This window comes from Lynx rufus, unplaced genomic scaffold, assembly GCF_022079265.1.
Source record: "Lynx rufus isolate CCGP_SWC_20201006 ecotype Redwood Valley unplaced genomic scaffold, mLynRuf1.p SCAF_6, whole genome shotgun sequence".
In the NCBI taxonomy this organism is placed as follows: domain Eukaryota; kingdom Metazoa; phylum Chordata; class Mammalia; order Carnivora; family Felidae; genus Lynx; species Lynx rufus.
Genome location: NW_025814878.1, coordinates 17,975,315 through 17,990,947, shown reverse-complemented (window position 1 = coordinate 17,990,947; position 15,633 = coordinate 17,975,315).

Sequence of the window (15,633 nt, the reverse complement as noted above, 5' to 3'; positions counted from 1 at the left end):
ATGAGGTCCACTTGGAGAATTTGTTCTATCATGCCAAACTGTGCAGTTCATGGGTTTCATTTAAGGAGGAATGGGAAAACAGTGAAGTTTATTTATAATGATATCCCTTCATTCATTCAACAAACATTTATTAAGTACCCACTTTATATCAGGAATAATCCTGGCTAGTTATTAAGAACTTACAGTTGAATAAATGAAACTGACCTCTAAGAAAGAGACAGACATTCAAAAAATCATGCAATCTATATACAATTCAGTCATAGCTGGTTGCTAAAGAACACAGAAGAAGCAACAATTTCAATAAAGACCATCCTGAAATTGTTCATCCCATTTTCAAGTGACAAAAAAAACTTAACTTGCCTGAAGCTTCAACCTGCCTTAATGGCCATGAAATAGACGTAAGCAAAGGTGATTCCTTTTTTCAAGACTATGGCCAATTTAGGGCTGGTACAATCCTAGAGAAAAATCTGGAGAAAACTGTGAATGATTAAAATTAGAGAAGGCCTCAGGAAGCCTGATGGTATTGTGCTATCAGATTGATAGCTAAAGTGAAGCACCGTGGCTTCCTCATTCATCAAAGAATTGGGACAGGCATTATGTCACAGTGGAGCCAGTGTATATAGTATGTGGGGAGTGACATAGTATCACATAGGAGATCAGGTGCATCACCATGATAGTAATGGCATGGTGATTACTTAACTCTATGCTTCTCATTATTGCTGGCTTTTGTATCATTCCCCAAAGTGAAAAGATGAGGAGAGAAGGAATTCCAAGCAGGGCTGCATGAAATTTACTGGTTGCTACTTGGTCATTCCTCTGAAACTTGAATAAAGATTTTGTTGTTGATGTTATTGTTGCTTGTTTTGCATTTATCAATGATAAAAATACTGATGCCGATGCCCTCTAGCTAAAGACTACCAGGAATAAAGCTATCGTTGAATGAGTTGAGTTTCTGCTTGTTGTTATGAGGATAAATGCGTATCATCAGGACCCATGGGGTATCTCGGTAGGGGGGTGTTGGGGAGGACTTTTTACAGGACTCGGGTTTGTATTAAGTGATGTGGGGAAAGGATCTAAGAAAGCGGGACTGGGTTCTGGATTAGACGCTATCAGGAAGCAAGGGTAATTCTCTGATTTACCCAGGCTAACACTGTAAATGGCAAAGAAGCAATAGTTACTCATAGTTAGTCAGGATAGCTTAGGGGCAATTTGTGTGACTCGGAGAATGCACATATTTTGTGTTCAGGCATGACTACATGATGGTATTATTTTTTCTTTGCTCCATCATGGTCACAGTAGAGCCTTATCGGTGTTAATGTTACACAAAATGGTTTACATTCAACAGAACATTAAGGGTCTTGCTTGAGTCTGGGCCGGCTCCTGTGTGCCAGGTACTACTTTTGTCTTTCTACCGGTTGTTCTGTGGATGGTCCCCTCCAGCTGAGGGAGATGTGGAGTCAGCAGGCAACTCAGATAGAAACCCCTCGTCCTTGGGGCTCTGTGTGGGGTGAACAAACGTGTCCTCTCTGCAGTCTGAAAAAAAAAAGCTGTGGATTGTCACAGCTTTGTTTGTTTTGGTATGCAGAGTTAAGTTTTCGCTCACACCTTCACAGGGTAATAACTGCTGCCCCCCAAGAAGTAAGCATATGCATCAGACCTTAGACACAAGACTTGGTCACTGCAGCTGCACAGAACACCCAAGAAGAGCTTATCAGAATCTTTCTCAAATATTCTTGTTTCTCTTCAGATCAAATAAATCTTTGTCTTTTACGAAAAACAAAAAGAGAGAGAGAGAGAGAATCCTTCTCAGAGACTCAACACAGATTGTGGATGAAGAAATTTCTCTGATTCCTCTGATATTTTTACCTTAATTCTGCCTGAGATCATGTGCCCTAAATCTTGAAGAAAGGAGAGTAACATAGTTTTTTCATTATTAGATTTTTAAAAATTTATTTTATTATTTTTTTTTTATTTTGAGAGAGAGAGAGAGAGTGCGAGGTGAGGGGTGAAGGGAGACAAAGAGAATCTTAAGCAGGCTCCACTCTTCTGGGACAGAGCACAATGGGGGGCTCCACCCAGGGCCCTGGGATCATGGCCTGAGCCAAAATCAAGAGTCAAACACTTAACCGACTGAGCCACCCACGTGCCCTGAGAGTAACATATTTTTTTAAATACAGAAACAGCGGTGCCTGGGTGACTCAGGTAAGCAACAGGCTCTTGATTTGGGCTCAGGTCATGATCTCACAGTTCATGGGTTTGAGCCCCACACAGGACTCTGTGCTGATAGTGTGGAGCCTACTTGGGATTAGCTCTCTCTCCCTCTCTTTCTATCCCTCCCCTGCTTGCTCTCTGTCTTTCTCTCTCTCTCAAAAATAAATAAATAAACTTAAAACTTTTTTAAATAAAATAAAATACAGAAACAGAGAGAAGAGGTTGATACAACATTCAGAAATAATCTATGGGCTTGGGCACAGTTTTGCCTAAAGCCCTAATCCACCTTTTGATTTCCCAACCATACCAGCCAATAAATTCCTTTTTTCCTTAATCTAATTTTAAGTAGATTTTGGTCATTTGCAGTCAAAAGAGCCAGGAATAGTGCAAATATATTGTGCACATAAGTGAAAGTTCTCCATTCAAGAACCAAATGTCACCTTACTAAAATTAGTATATAATTCATCAACAATTCCTTGCATGTATATTCTCATATATCTTGAATTCAACCACTTCTCCCCAATATACTTTGCCACCATGTTGATGCAAGACATCAATGACAACATCTTTCACTGACATGTATAACACGGCTCATCTCCCAACTTTTTTCTAATCTGTCTTCCACACAGCAGGCAAAGTCATCTTTAATAAATAGAAATAATGAATATATACTGGCTTGGTTAAAACTCTTTAAAATTTCCATTTCCCCTCCAATAAATTCCAAAGTCTGGAGTCAGGACCACTGCCTAACTCCCAAGCCTCATCTCAGTTTACCCTCTCCCTCCCCCACTCAGTCTCAGCCAAACTGGTCTCCTTTAGGCCCATCAAAGAAATCCTGTTTTCTTTCTGCCATGACAACTTTATAAGCACTATTTCTTCTACTTGGAGTCCTTCCCTAAGCACCACTGCCCACCAAACCCACCCGAGCCCCGAGGTATCAGTCATACCTCCTTCAGATATAGTGATGCAATAAAAACAACATTAATAATAAAATAATTTTTAAAGCAAGCATTTTGAGAGTCTTCTTTTTATCCTTCTTCTCAGCTTACATGGAGTTTTTTTTTCTTATTCTCTCCCCAACATTGTTATTCTCTATTTCAGCCCCTATTTCTTTAATAGCACCAGCATCACATTATACTTATATATCAATGGTTTTTGTTTTCTTGGTTATTGTATTTATCCTGCACATCTCCATAAGACTCATGAGGACTGACACTTTAGCTATTTGACTATTCAGCATAAATTATTTGTTCTTGCCTAGTTTTACACTTTGAATTAATTTGGGGGAATTCTTAATACTCTTCCCCAAGATTTCCCTTCTGCTTGAGTTAACCACTGCCTGTTGCTGACAATTAAAATTTCTCTCATCATGTCTGTTTTATTTACAATGTATAACCAGGACTTAATAGAGCACCCATATATACTTGTTGGTCCATAAACATTTGTTGAAATGAAATTTTTATGATATTTCAAGTAGAACACAAATATAAGAACTGTTGCCATAATCCTCCACACACAAAAACAAAAACAAAAACAAAAAACAGTAATCAAATCAATATAGTTGAAGGCTTTCTCTGCACACATTCAGGCAGAGTCTTATTATAGGACCTTGATCTCAGGCACAGAGAGATTTCAAAAACCTGGAGACCAATGATTTTCCATCTGGTAAGGGCTCTAATCATCTGGGGACTGTGAGGTTAAAATCATCATCAAATATAAGTAGTCATAGTGGACCACTGTGTAAAGTAATAATTGATTTACAGGAGTTTCATAGGCTTGTATTGTATGGTTTGTACATGCCTTTCTTACTATTTGGGTCTGTTGGGTAGTTATCATAAAATGTTGTCTTGGGAGGCTTAACCTTGAGGTCCCCAAAAAAGTTTTTTTCATCCCTAGTTGAATCATAACAAAAGAAAAAGAAGGGTAAACTATTAAGAAAAATGTTCTGACATTGAAGCTGTACACTATTATACATTACCAAGAAAGCTGTACGATTCTTTCTCATGGAGACATTAAAGATAAGATACCACGGTTTTCTTACTAGTGGTTTAGATGTCATCTTACACACAGATAAAGCTTTGACGCAGATTATGATTCTAGTGATTTATGGTTGTTTAGAAGTTAATACAATGAATCAATAAGAAACCATCATACTTAACCTTGCTCTACAGTTTAAATGCCATTTTGCCATGCAAAATTTAGGGATAGGAGTAAGATCAGAATCTACATTAGACCAGCAAAGGACAGCCCCTTGTTATCCTGATGTGTTAGACTTCACATTTATCCCAAGGCTGATTATTTCCCCACTTACTAATGTTTTACCAATGTCTGATTCTGGGCAACTTTATTTTTGTTTTTATTACTCTGCATAAGAAGATAAAAAAGAAAAAAGACCAACCATGTTTAACTTCATCTATATCTTTTGGTAAGTCAGTGAAATAGTCTCTCTCAATCAACAAAACATCTGGCATCCAGCTAGAGAAAAAACAACAACAACAACAACAACAACAACAACAAAACAAGAGTTATAATTCTAGCTTTTCTCAGTGCTGTTGTTCAATTGTACCCAGCCTTTTTAGGCAACATGCATCCCAATGGATAAAAGAACTGAATGTGGATGGGTGAAAGATTGGTAAATCATACAAAATATGGAATTTACAGCATTCAGAAGTTCAAAATTTTCAATTCAAGAACTTGATTAGAAAAACAGACACTCATCATAGCAAATGCCCACAGCTGACCCCAAATCTCTGTCCTTTATATTCTAATCGGTTGACTATATCCAACTGTTAGCATCTAAATTGGAAAATATTTGGCAGGCATTTCATAGATTTTATACATTATCTTAAAAAAAATGAATTTATCTGTACTGTGTATAGTATTAAGAATACAATCTAAAATTACATTGCACAGTGACTCTTCTTAAAATTTTTCTCGCTTAGACAAACCATCAAACAGAATAGAATGCATCCAGGTCTTAGTTACAAGTCCCTAAAAAGGGAAGAAAATTTTCATGAAGATATGAGAGTCAGTGGATTACTATCCAGCTGTAGTAGAGTTATGGTCCCACATCACAAAGTGACTGCTTTTACCTTCAAGAAGGATTCTTGGGGTACACAAAGAGTTGTTTCCTGATGAGCAGCTGCGAGCTTTCTTCTCCCTTCAAACCATGGAGCATTCAAGATTAAGGCAAATCCTAAAGGCATGAGCATCCATGTGGTTTCAGGAAAAACATTCCAGTTTTGCTTTATGCCCTTGGCATTTTCCCTGAAAGATATAATCCAAGTGATATTTTATAAGAAACTCCAAGCTTTGGGAGGCCAAAGATACAAAGCTGTAAAATTCTATCAGTGCCTGACAGGGGGAAATTCATGTTTATTGTTGTATAGTGGTGTAGAGCAAAAGATAATGATGAACCCAACGCTTCGCAGACTTGGATCAATTGTCTTCTAACTCTTATTTCAAAGGAAGTATGTCCGTTTAGCTCAGTAAGAAGAAGTGGTGCAGGGTGATCCCTTGAGACATTTCACAAAATACTTCCATTCCTTATTTCCAAGTACCCTCTTTATCTTGCAGCCTAGCACCATTCAACTCTTCATTTATTCAGTCTTGAGTTGGTGAGCACCAACTACATTAAACTACATTCCAAGAACTGTTTTAAGCCTTGGAGATATAGTATACATCAACACAGATAAGTGGCTGCTCTGGTCGGACTTATGTCTGAGACGATACAAGTGAGTAAAGAAAAAAAGTAAGACAAATGCTATAGGAGAAGAAATAAGAACAAGGAGATGTGATAGAATGATTTGAGTTGGCTACTATAAATTTTTGATCAAAGACAGCATCTCTGACAAGAGTCAGCCATGTGAATATCTCAGAAAACTGAGTTCTAGACACACAGCAGAAATGTAAAGGCATTGAAGTGGGAAGCTGTCTGTGTGCTGGTGGAACAAAAATGAAGGCCAACAAGGCTATAGTTCAGTGAGCTAATTAAGAAATGAATTTTAAAAGGTAGTCAGGAGCCAGATTATGTAGCCTAAGCAAGTAGTTTTATTAGAAAGCCACGGTGTGACATGATCTAAGTGTATCATGCTTTCTGTTCACAGTGTAGAAAATGGATTTAATTGGAGACTAAACAGGGAGATCCATTAAGAACTTATTGCATTAATCTAGGGGAAAATTTGGTTGTTTAGAGTATGTGGTAACAGGCAAAGAAGAGTGAGAGTGAAAGACTCAAGATACATCAGCAGAACCTGCTGATGGATTGGACATGGAGAAGAGAAAGGAGAATTAAGAATGACACCTCTGGGGGTGCCTGGGTGGCTCAGTTGGTTAAGCACTGGACTCTTGATTTTGGCTCAGGCCATGATCTCAAGGGATCAACTGAGCCCCTCCCCCCACTGTAGATTGCTGTGCTGAGCTGACAGCAGGGAGCATGCTTGGGATTCTCTCCCTCCTCTGTCTCTCTGCCCCTCCCCTACTCTCTCTCTCTCTCTCAAAGTAAATAAATAAACTTAAAAAAAAAAAAAAAGAATGACACTCCTGGGTTTATTTTTCTTCAGTAAAGGGTGAGAGGCACATTTACCAAAATGTGTAAGAAAGAAGGATCAAGTTTGGAAACAGAAGGATGCAGTTTGGGAATAATGAGTTAGCTTCAATCACACCAACCTTAGGGTAACTTTGAAATATCCAGAGCAGGGGTGCCTGGGTGGCTCATTGGGTTAAGCGTCAGACTTCAACTCAGGTCATGATCACCCGGTTTGGTTCGTGGCTCTGTGCTGAAGGCTCAGAGACTGCAGCCTGCTTAGGATTCTGTGTCTCCCTCTCTCTCTGCCCCTCCCCCATTTGCACTCTGTCTCTGTCTCTCTCTCAAAAACACATAAACTTTAAAAAATGAAAAAGCTAAATGAAATATCCAGAGCAGATGTTTGGCGATACAGTGAAATTTGCAGATCTGGCCCATACCTGTTGCCCTCTCAATGCCAGCCCAGTACCCATGTCCTTGCCCTTGGGAAAATCAACCTTAAGTGACTCAACAATCCTTCCACTTTACTTGTCTTTTACTTCTTCATCCTTAGTGGAAGTCTTCCTTTCCTTATTCCCCCAAAAGTTGAACTGTTCAGCCTAGGATCCTATGACATATTTCAACATAGCTTTGCAAGTTTAAATGACTGTACTTGATCCTCAACATACCTACTCTACCAAAAAGAGTCTATACTTACTTCTGTTATCTTTGTAATGACTGATGATGAGCCCACCTCCCTCAACCTAACCTTAATGCACCAACTTCAGACAGCCACTTCCAAATCAAACCCATACCCACCCTGTCTCCACTTTAATTGACTGCTTCTACATAAGTCTTAGGGCCCTCTTCAAAGTCTTCACTACAAGTTAAAACAGTCAACAATGTCCTCTTGATTTTTTTTTCACAAATGTGGGCATTTTATGAAATATTTATTGACTGCAACTCTAAAAGGCAGTTTTTAAAGTTTTCTGGAACCTTCATAAAGAATGCATTAAAGATGCCCGAGAGTCCATACTAATACAACAGAATACTCTTTGAAATACATAAAAGTGATCATATAGAACATTTTGACTATGTTTCCCTGATAAAGAAAAATATCTTGTAGAGTAAGCACCATTAATTATACTTCTTATTTTGGTCTTACTCTATGAATATTTTTAGCTAAAATAAAAACAAGAACAAACAAAAAATGCTAGTTTCTGATTTCTTTCACAAGAGGTTATTACAAGAAGGCAATGACTTTTTTAAACCCGTCATTGTTGTTGTCTCCTACCTTCTATATTTAATAAGCAGAACAACAAAGGCTTTCTCTGAATATTACTCACAATGGTTATTATTATTATTCTTAAGAGCTCAGAACAGAATTCTCAGTTATCTAGATAAATATATTCATTATTTTTCTTTCATCATGATTAAAAAGTAGGCATAGATGTTAAAAATGTCAATGTCATATATATTAAGGTAACTGACTCAATCTAAGAAAAACATTAAACTAAACCTAAACTAGTCAAACAATTAATTTGTACTTAACTTAGTCACTAGGACCTAATACGAAAGCTTAAGCTGTATCAACACTAAAATATTGAGATAAGATGGAAATAATCACACAGGTGTTTCATGTAAAGCCAAATAGTAAGAAACAATAAGACAATTGTATGGATGTTTTATTTTCCATCCAGATGTTTCACACTCTGTCAAAATACTATTGGTTTATAAGTTTCAAGTGAAAAAGAATGTTATCTAACCATAAAGTATGTGTAAAAAAGGGAATGAAAAATAGCCTTTGAGACTGATTGAGTATTATAACTTTTGCTTCAAGATTCCAGACCCATTCTCTCACTTTATGACACATTTACCTCATGAAAATTTGAGTGAAGACATTCTTTCATTTGTCACCACTTTTCCAGTCTTTCTAATAGGAGAGACTGAGGTACAAATACACTTTAAATCTTACAATAAACTTATGAAAAATATGTGTCAAGATATACTTCCATTAAGGGTAGTTTTAATCATTATAGAAGACAGTCACAGCAACAGTGAAACATGAAGGTAATTCATATATTTACCAAACATCATGATACATCAAGCAATTAAACTGTTAAAAGCACAAGAGACTTCTCACATATTGAACTTTGAAGTAAAAACTCAACTATACTGAGGGGCAAGATTTTCTGTTTTCTTAGAATATGTAGTTGAAATCAAATCCAAATTTTCATCAATGAAAATATTTGTGTCTAAAAGGAAAAACCAACTTTATTTTATTTCTCTGTAATCCTTACCGATTTCAAGTTTCTGACATATGGCTTTCTCCTCTTTGTAAGGAAGTATAAATTTTATACATTCTTTTTATGTGTTTTATCTGAGACAATACTCCACAAATTTGAGTTTATGAACTGTTATTACAAGAAAAAAATTAATTCAGGATGCACTAACACTCATTTTGCTTATTAAATCAAGAGATAAAGAAAAGTAATCACACATGCTTTAAAGAGGCAGAATAACTACAGTCAGTCCCTGGCCTCTGCTCATCTATTAGTGACTATTCTGTTACTTTTAACTAAAATGTTATATAATTACCTTAACAGGAAATGATATTTCAGTCATATTTAAATTTTGAATGGTTGCAGGATATGTTAGTAAAGGAAAAATTAGGATTATTAGAAAATTTAAATAGAAATTTCCCCACTCGACACCAAAACAGTGTTCTAAGGATTGTAGAACTTGACCCTAGAACTTTGTGATTTTTGTCTTCATATGTGTAACTTTCCACCCTAAATTTTATTAAGTAATATTTTATTGATTAAACAGAAGCCAATATGGTATTCTAAAACTGAGAACAATATAAAGAACTAAAAAGCATAATAGTGTTCAGACATTTATCTTTATTTTCTATTTCTTGATTTCATTCACTAATAAATTCTCCTAAAGAAAATGCATCCTCTCAAGTAGAAGCAAAACAACAGAATAAGAGAAGAAAAAAAGGAAGGAAAGAAGAAAGAGAAAGAGGGCAAAGGAAGGAAGGAAAGAAGGAAGGAAGGAAGGAAGGAAAGAAGGAAGGAAGGAAGGAAGGAAGGAAGGAAGGAAGGAAAGAAGGAAGGAAAGAAGGAAAGAAGGAAGGAAGGAAGGAAGGAAGGAAAGAAGGAAGGAAGGAAGGAAGGAAGGAAGGAAGGAGAGAAGAAAATGTATCCTCCTGTCCTATACCAAATCATTTTACTTAAAAAGTGATACCTTTCATTGATATGCTTCTTGGCAAACCACCTGGAGAGGGGAAATAAATTCTAATTTATAAATACTCTAGACAGCTTATTATAGCTGAAATACAAAACTAATGCAAATCAAGCACACCTCATATCTAGCATGCACTGTTACATGGTCCTTGTTAATTCCAAGAGATTTATTTGATTAAACATTTAAGCAGAAATAACACTGCTCTTGGTAATTTGATATTTGAATAAATTTATGTTTTTAAAATAAGTTAAAGGAGCACACTAAATTTAATTTCTTATTGAATTTTATTAAGTATCTTCAAGATACCACGTAGTTGTTTAACCAAAGTTTTCTTGCTGTTCCATGGAGAAACTTTACCTGTTGAAAATCATAAACTTAAGTGAGTGAGTGATTCTAATGGAGCCAACAAGGTCATATTAAAATGACTTTGGGCGGTGGGAGGGGGAGGCGCCTGGGTGGCTCAGTTGGTTAAGCATCCAACTTCAGCTCAGGTCATGATCTCGCCGCCATTCACGAGTTTGGGCCCCACATCAGGTTCTGTGCTGACAGCTCAGAGCCTGGAGCCTGCTTCACATTCTGTGTCTCCCTCTCACTGTTCCTCCCTCACTTATGCCCTGTGTCTCTCTCTCTCTCAAAAATAAATAACATTAAAAAAAAAATTAGTGATTTTTTTTTGGTTTTTCCTCCTACTTTTATGTTCTCATAGGACCATGTTTACTTATTCTCTTTTATATAACCACACTAATAAATGTGCAAAATGATAAAGGATGGGTCATACTGCTGAGGACTTAATACTTTTTGGTTTGAAGAATGCAACAAAATACTACACACTCAAAGTGAATAGATACATTTCTAACATTCAGCAGAAATTTAAAAGTTTTAAGTATACTCATATTTCCAATTAAATTTTGCAGCATATGAAAACAACAGTTTGAACCTTCTAGTACTTGATTTTCAGATTTGATTGTGTACAATTGCCAAAATACCGCAGATGATTACAGGTTTCCCATTTTAAATAGTTCTAAGTACCATTAAATATTTTGTAAAATACTTTTTAGGATCCTAAATGGATTCAACTTATATTATTCTTCTACTCAGAGGAGTAATGGGTGACTGTTATCTGCTTATTTCTCAAGAGAAGAATTAGTTCCCAGAAATAAAATCTTGGTTAAATTTTGCTGTACATTGCTTCAAACACAAATTACCCACCACAGATTAAGACTTGGCTCTGTATATAAGAAAATTTCTCGTTTGAAATTTTGGTAAAACACCACATATGGAAAAAATAGACCTCTTGGAATAGCTTGGTAAAATAATTTAGAAAATGAAATGGTGTAAAATGCTATAACCACAGCATGTAAGTAATGTTTCCTCCAATAATCATTAAAGACCCACTTATAACCAGACTTTCTTTCACATTCTTGTTATTCTTTTACAACTTTATTTAAAAAAAAAGGCTCTCTGCACTAAAGCTGACCGTATTTACTTACACCTTGCCCCTGGCTTTGAAAACGTTTAAGGAAAATGTGCACAAATATTAACTTATTTAAAGTTGAAATACACAAGCTTATTCTATTTTAAGAGAAGTTTAATGGCTGGAACATTTCATTTCTCAGAAACTTAGTGGAAATATTTCCTGTGTGTGCAATGAAGCCAGTAATAAAATATTAGTAAATGGAAAAATTATGCTTGTTCAAAATCCATTAACTGTTTTACAGCTCTATACAATCATATAAACATTTAAGACATGTTCTAACAAGCAAACAGTCAAATAAAATATGTGTTTTGGTATAAATAAGTTCCATTAGTTTTTATTTTATCTCCTCTTTCTTTTTTTATAGGGCATGCACAAAATGGAGAAAGAAATTGGGGGCAGATATTATGAACCCACATTTTTGCGTATGAAATTATTTTTGTAAAGTATTCATATGGGTGACCCAGAATGTAAGCTATTATTCTTAGCCTGGAATGATAAAGGTAAACTCAAAGATCCATTTGTTTTTGTCCTCCATCATTGGGTAACCTCCACATTCCAGGGAAGAAAATGATGTCATGCTTATTTCTATCATCCAATGAATGAACTGAATTGCAGATCCCTGGCACTGTTGACTAACATAGAACATATGAATTTGAAGTCATATAGACAAGAGTTCAATAAGCTCTTCCATTTTGTCTACCTGCTTATTAACCCCCAACCTCCTCATCCAGACAATGGGAATCAGAATAACGCCTGCCTTATAAACTGATGTGAGGCATTCCTGTAAAATATAGGATCTGGCACACAGTAATTCTTTAGTGAATTTTGTTACTTTACTACATGAGGAAAGAAAACTTTTAAATACAATAAGAGAAGCTACTCTTATTGAACACTTACTATTATGCCAGGAATCATGTGAGTACTTTACAGACATTACCTTATTCAACCTTTACAATATTGTTAACCCATTTTTCAGACAAGTAAGAGGCAGCATCCTCTGGTCCCAAGCATTGCAAAGATCCTATCATTTTCTAGTTCTTTTGAACTACACCTGGTTTAAAGAAGATATTAACATATAAGGACATTCATCTACACTAAAAATAATAATTTGGTGGAATTTCCCTCCAATGAGGCAGATATTACCACACTAGACATAATTTTTCCAAATATTACCTTGAATTAAGATCCTACTAGATAGAAATACACAAATCAGGAAATTTAATTACCTTTTCAAAGATCTGTTTCACTCTTTGTTAACAGATTTGGGGGTTTGCATTTTTGTTCTACTTCTGACTAATATGCATAATTTGTTTTATTTCCTTCTGTAGTTTGATTTCATAGAGAAATTTGGGGATTACTTCTTTAAACTCCACTCTCTGTAAATTAAAACAGTTTTCAAATGCCCAGAAATAAATTTAAATAGCTTAAAAATAAATATGTGAAGCACGTATAAAAAAAACTAAACATATAAAACCCAACCAATGCCAAAGTTGTGTTCTTTTTTAAAATGAACTCAATCTCATATTCATGTGAGTGTATGTATGTATGTATAAGGCATGAAGTTTTGTTTGACTTGAGAAGTATATGATAAAAGTAAATGTTAAATACTTGCCTTCATCGTGCTGTATACAGAATATATACTAATATCTTAATTCTCAGGCATCTATTCCCAAGAAAAGAAGTATTTGAGAAAATGGTACAATTCACAGGACTTCTTGAAAATGAGAAATCATTACAGTTAGTGAGTGAATTAGGATTATAACCCAGCGGTAGAGTGCAACAGCCAGACTCAAAACAAAGTTTGCATAGGGGCACCTGGGTGGCTCAGTTGGTTAAGTGTCTGACTTCGGCTCAGGTCATCTCGCGGTTCATGAGTTTGGGCCCTGAGTCTGGCTCTGTGCTGACAGCTCAGAGCCTGGAGCCTGCTTCAAATTCTGTGTCTCCCTCTCTCTCTGCCCCTCCCCTGCTCTTGCACTATCTCTGTTTCTCAAAAAATAAATAAACATTAAAAAAAGTTTGCATAGATAATCCTCAACCTGTTTAATTTATGAACAGGGTTCTGAGTTTTGACAGATTCTCTACACTTCAGGGTTTAACAACTTTAAGAGAAAGTTTCATTTTCAGTAATAATAGTAACCAGAAAGAAAAATTTTAAATGCAGCCAATAAAATAAAGACTCAATAAATAAAATAAAGTAAAATAAAATAAAATGCACCTAAGAGTTTGATAATATTGATAATATTATATAATCAGGCATATAGCTATTTTTAAAATTCTTTAAAAGAGGAAAAACTGAAATTTGATACTATTATTACTCCATTAGTGTCATTACATAACATTTTTAACAAAATATGTATAAATAAAAAAAAGTTCTAAAATATCTCATGAAAAATGTTTTTAATTCCTAAAAAACAAATCAGATAACAGATTATATAAAAACATTATTCACTTAAACTTTAAATCTTAGGACTTTATAATTAAGATGTATAGATATCCCTTTAGCTTTATATATACATACATATATATATATATAGTTTCATACATATATATACAGCATATGTATCTTGTAATATATATGTATATATCAGAAACTAAAAGAATCTTGCAAGATATATTTGCATATACCTTGCAATCTTTCCTAGATATACCTCTACTCTCATCTTAATACTAGTGGACCAAGGATTACCTTTGGTTCTTTAGATTTTAATGGATGAGGCTTGAAAGACTCAGATACTCAGAATTCATGTAAAATTGGTGTGTAATATTCTGCACCTTTCTGATGAGTGGATTGACCACCTTTGCCAAGGTTAAGAACAAATAATCGAGATAAAAGAGAGTTACAACTGAGTTGTAAAGGAATAGTGGTGCACACACCATGGTAAGGCATCTGGTTTCAGATATCACCTTCCCCACAAGGCTGTGTAACTCCTGTTTAACTTTCTTAATATTCCTGAGCCTCAATTTTCTAATCTATAAAATAAAGATAATGACAGCACATATTTCAGAGATAATTCCATGAAGTGAAGAAAGCCTAAGATCGGAGCTCTGGCAATGTGTTTATGTGATCGGGTAAAATTTGTAAAATTTACTAGTGTATTTCTTTAATAGACATATTCCTCAAATTGTGTAACTTTTCATACCCTACTAAATTTGATATTTCTCGGGGTTTATACTGAGTACTAAATTAGATATATAAAATAGGTAAAGCTTTAGGATTATGCCTAGAATAAGGAAAACACTTGATTCATGTTCATTACCATTATTATTATTATCATAGGTAATTTGCTTGTGTTTATTTTTCCCATTACTGCATACAATTATTTCACATCCTAAATAGTACAGCTTAAGGGTGTTTAAGAAAGAGCTCAGCTATGTAATATAATAAGAAAATACAAAATATTAAAAAAAATAAACCTGTAAGTACCTTTGGAAAAAAAAAAAAAAAGAGCTCACCTAATTTGTAAAGAGAAATTATATTAATTTTATATATTAATTTTATAAATTATATATATAAATTATAATATATATTATATATAATAAATTATATATTAATTTTATATATAATTTTATAAATTAAATTTTGTATATTAATAATTTATATTAGTATATATACTATTAATATACTTTATAATAACTAATAATTATAAAGTATATATATTAATTCAGATGTTAGATTTACTGATACAAATCTGAGAAAGGGTAGCTTTTAGAATTTAATCAAGACCATGCTTGCATTTTAGAGAAAACTCTAAGATGGTAAGTCAGAGAAAACTGTGGTACTATACCAAATAAACTTGCTTAAATGAGATTTCACACACTTGTTAGGTGGCTATTGTAAGAGAAGACAAGTAAGTGACTGACCTCACCAGAATTACACTAATCTTCTCATATCTATACAGAAACATCGAAATGTTAAAGGACTTAGAAATGTATACACAAATGGCCATGCAATTTTATGAATCATCATTTTGAGACATATGATACCTGTTTTACATCCATAATGTAAAATCATATTCATATGATATCTATTTTACTATTCATAATCAAATGGCATCATACCTTTTAATCACATACCTAAAAGTTACAGACATAAGCTATCTCTATAAATTATGATTAATCACACAAAGAATCACAATAAGTGTTATTGACTTGTAATTAAACTCTACCTTTTTAATTTTCTATTTTATTTAAA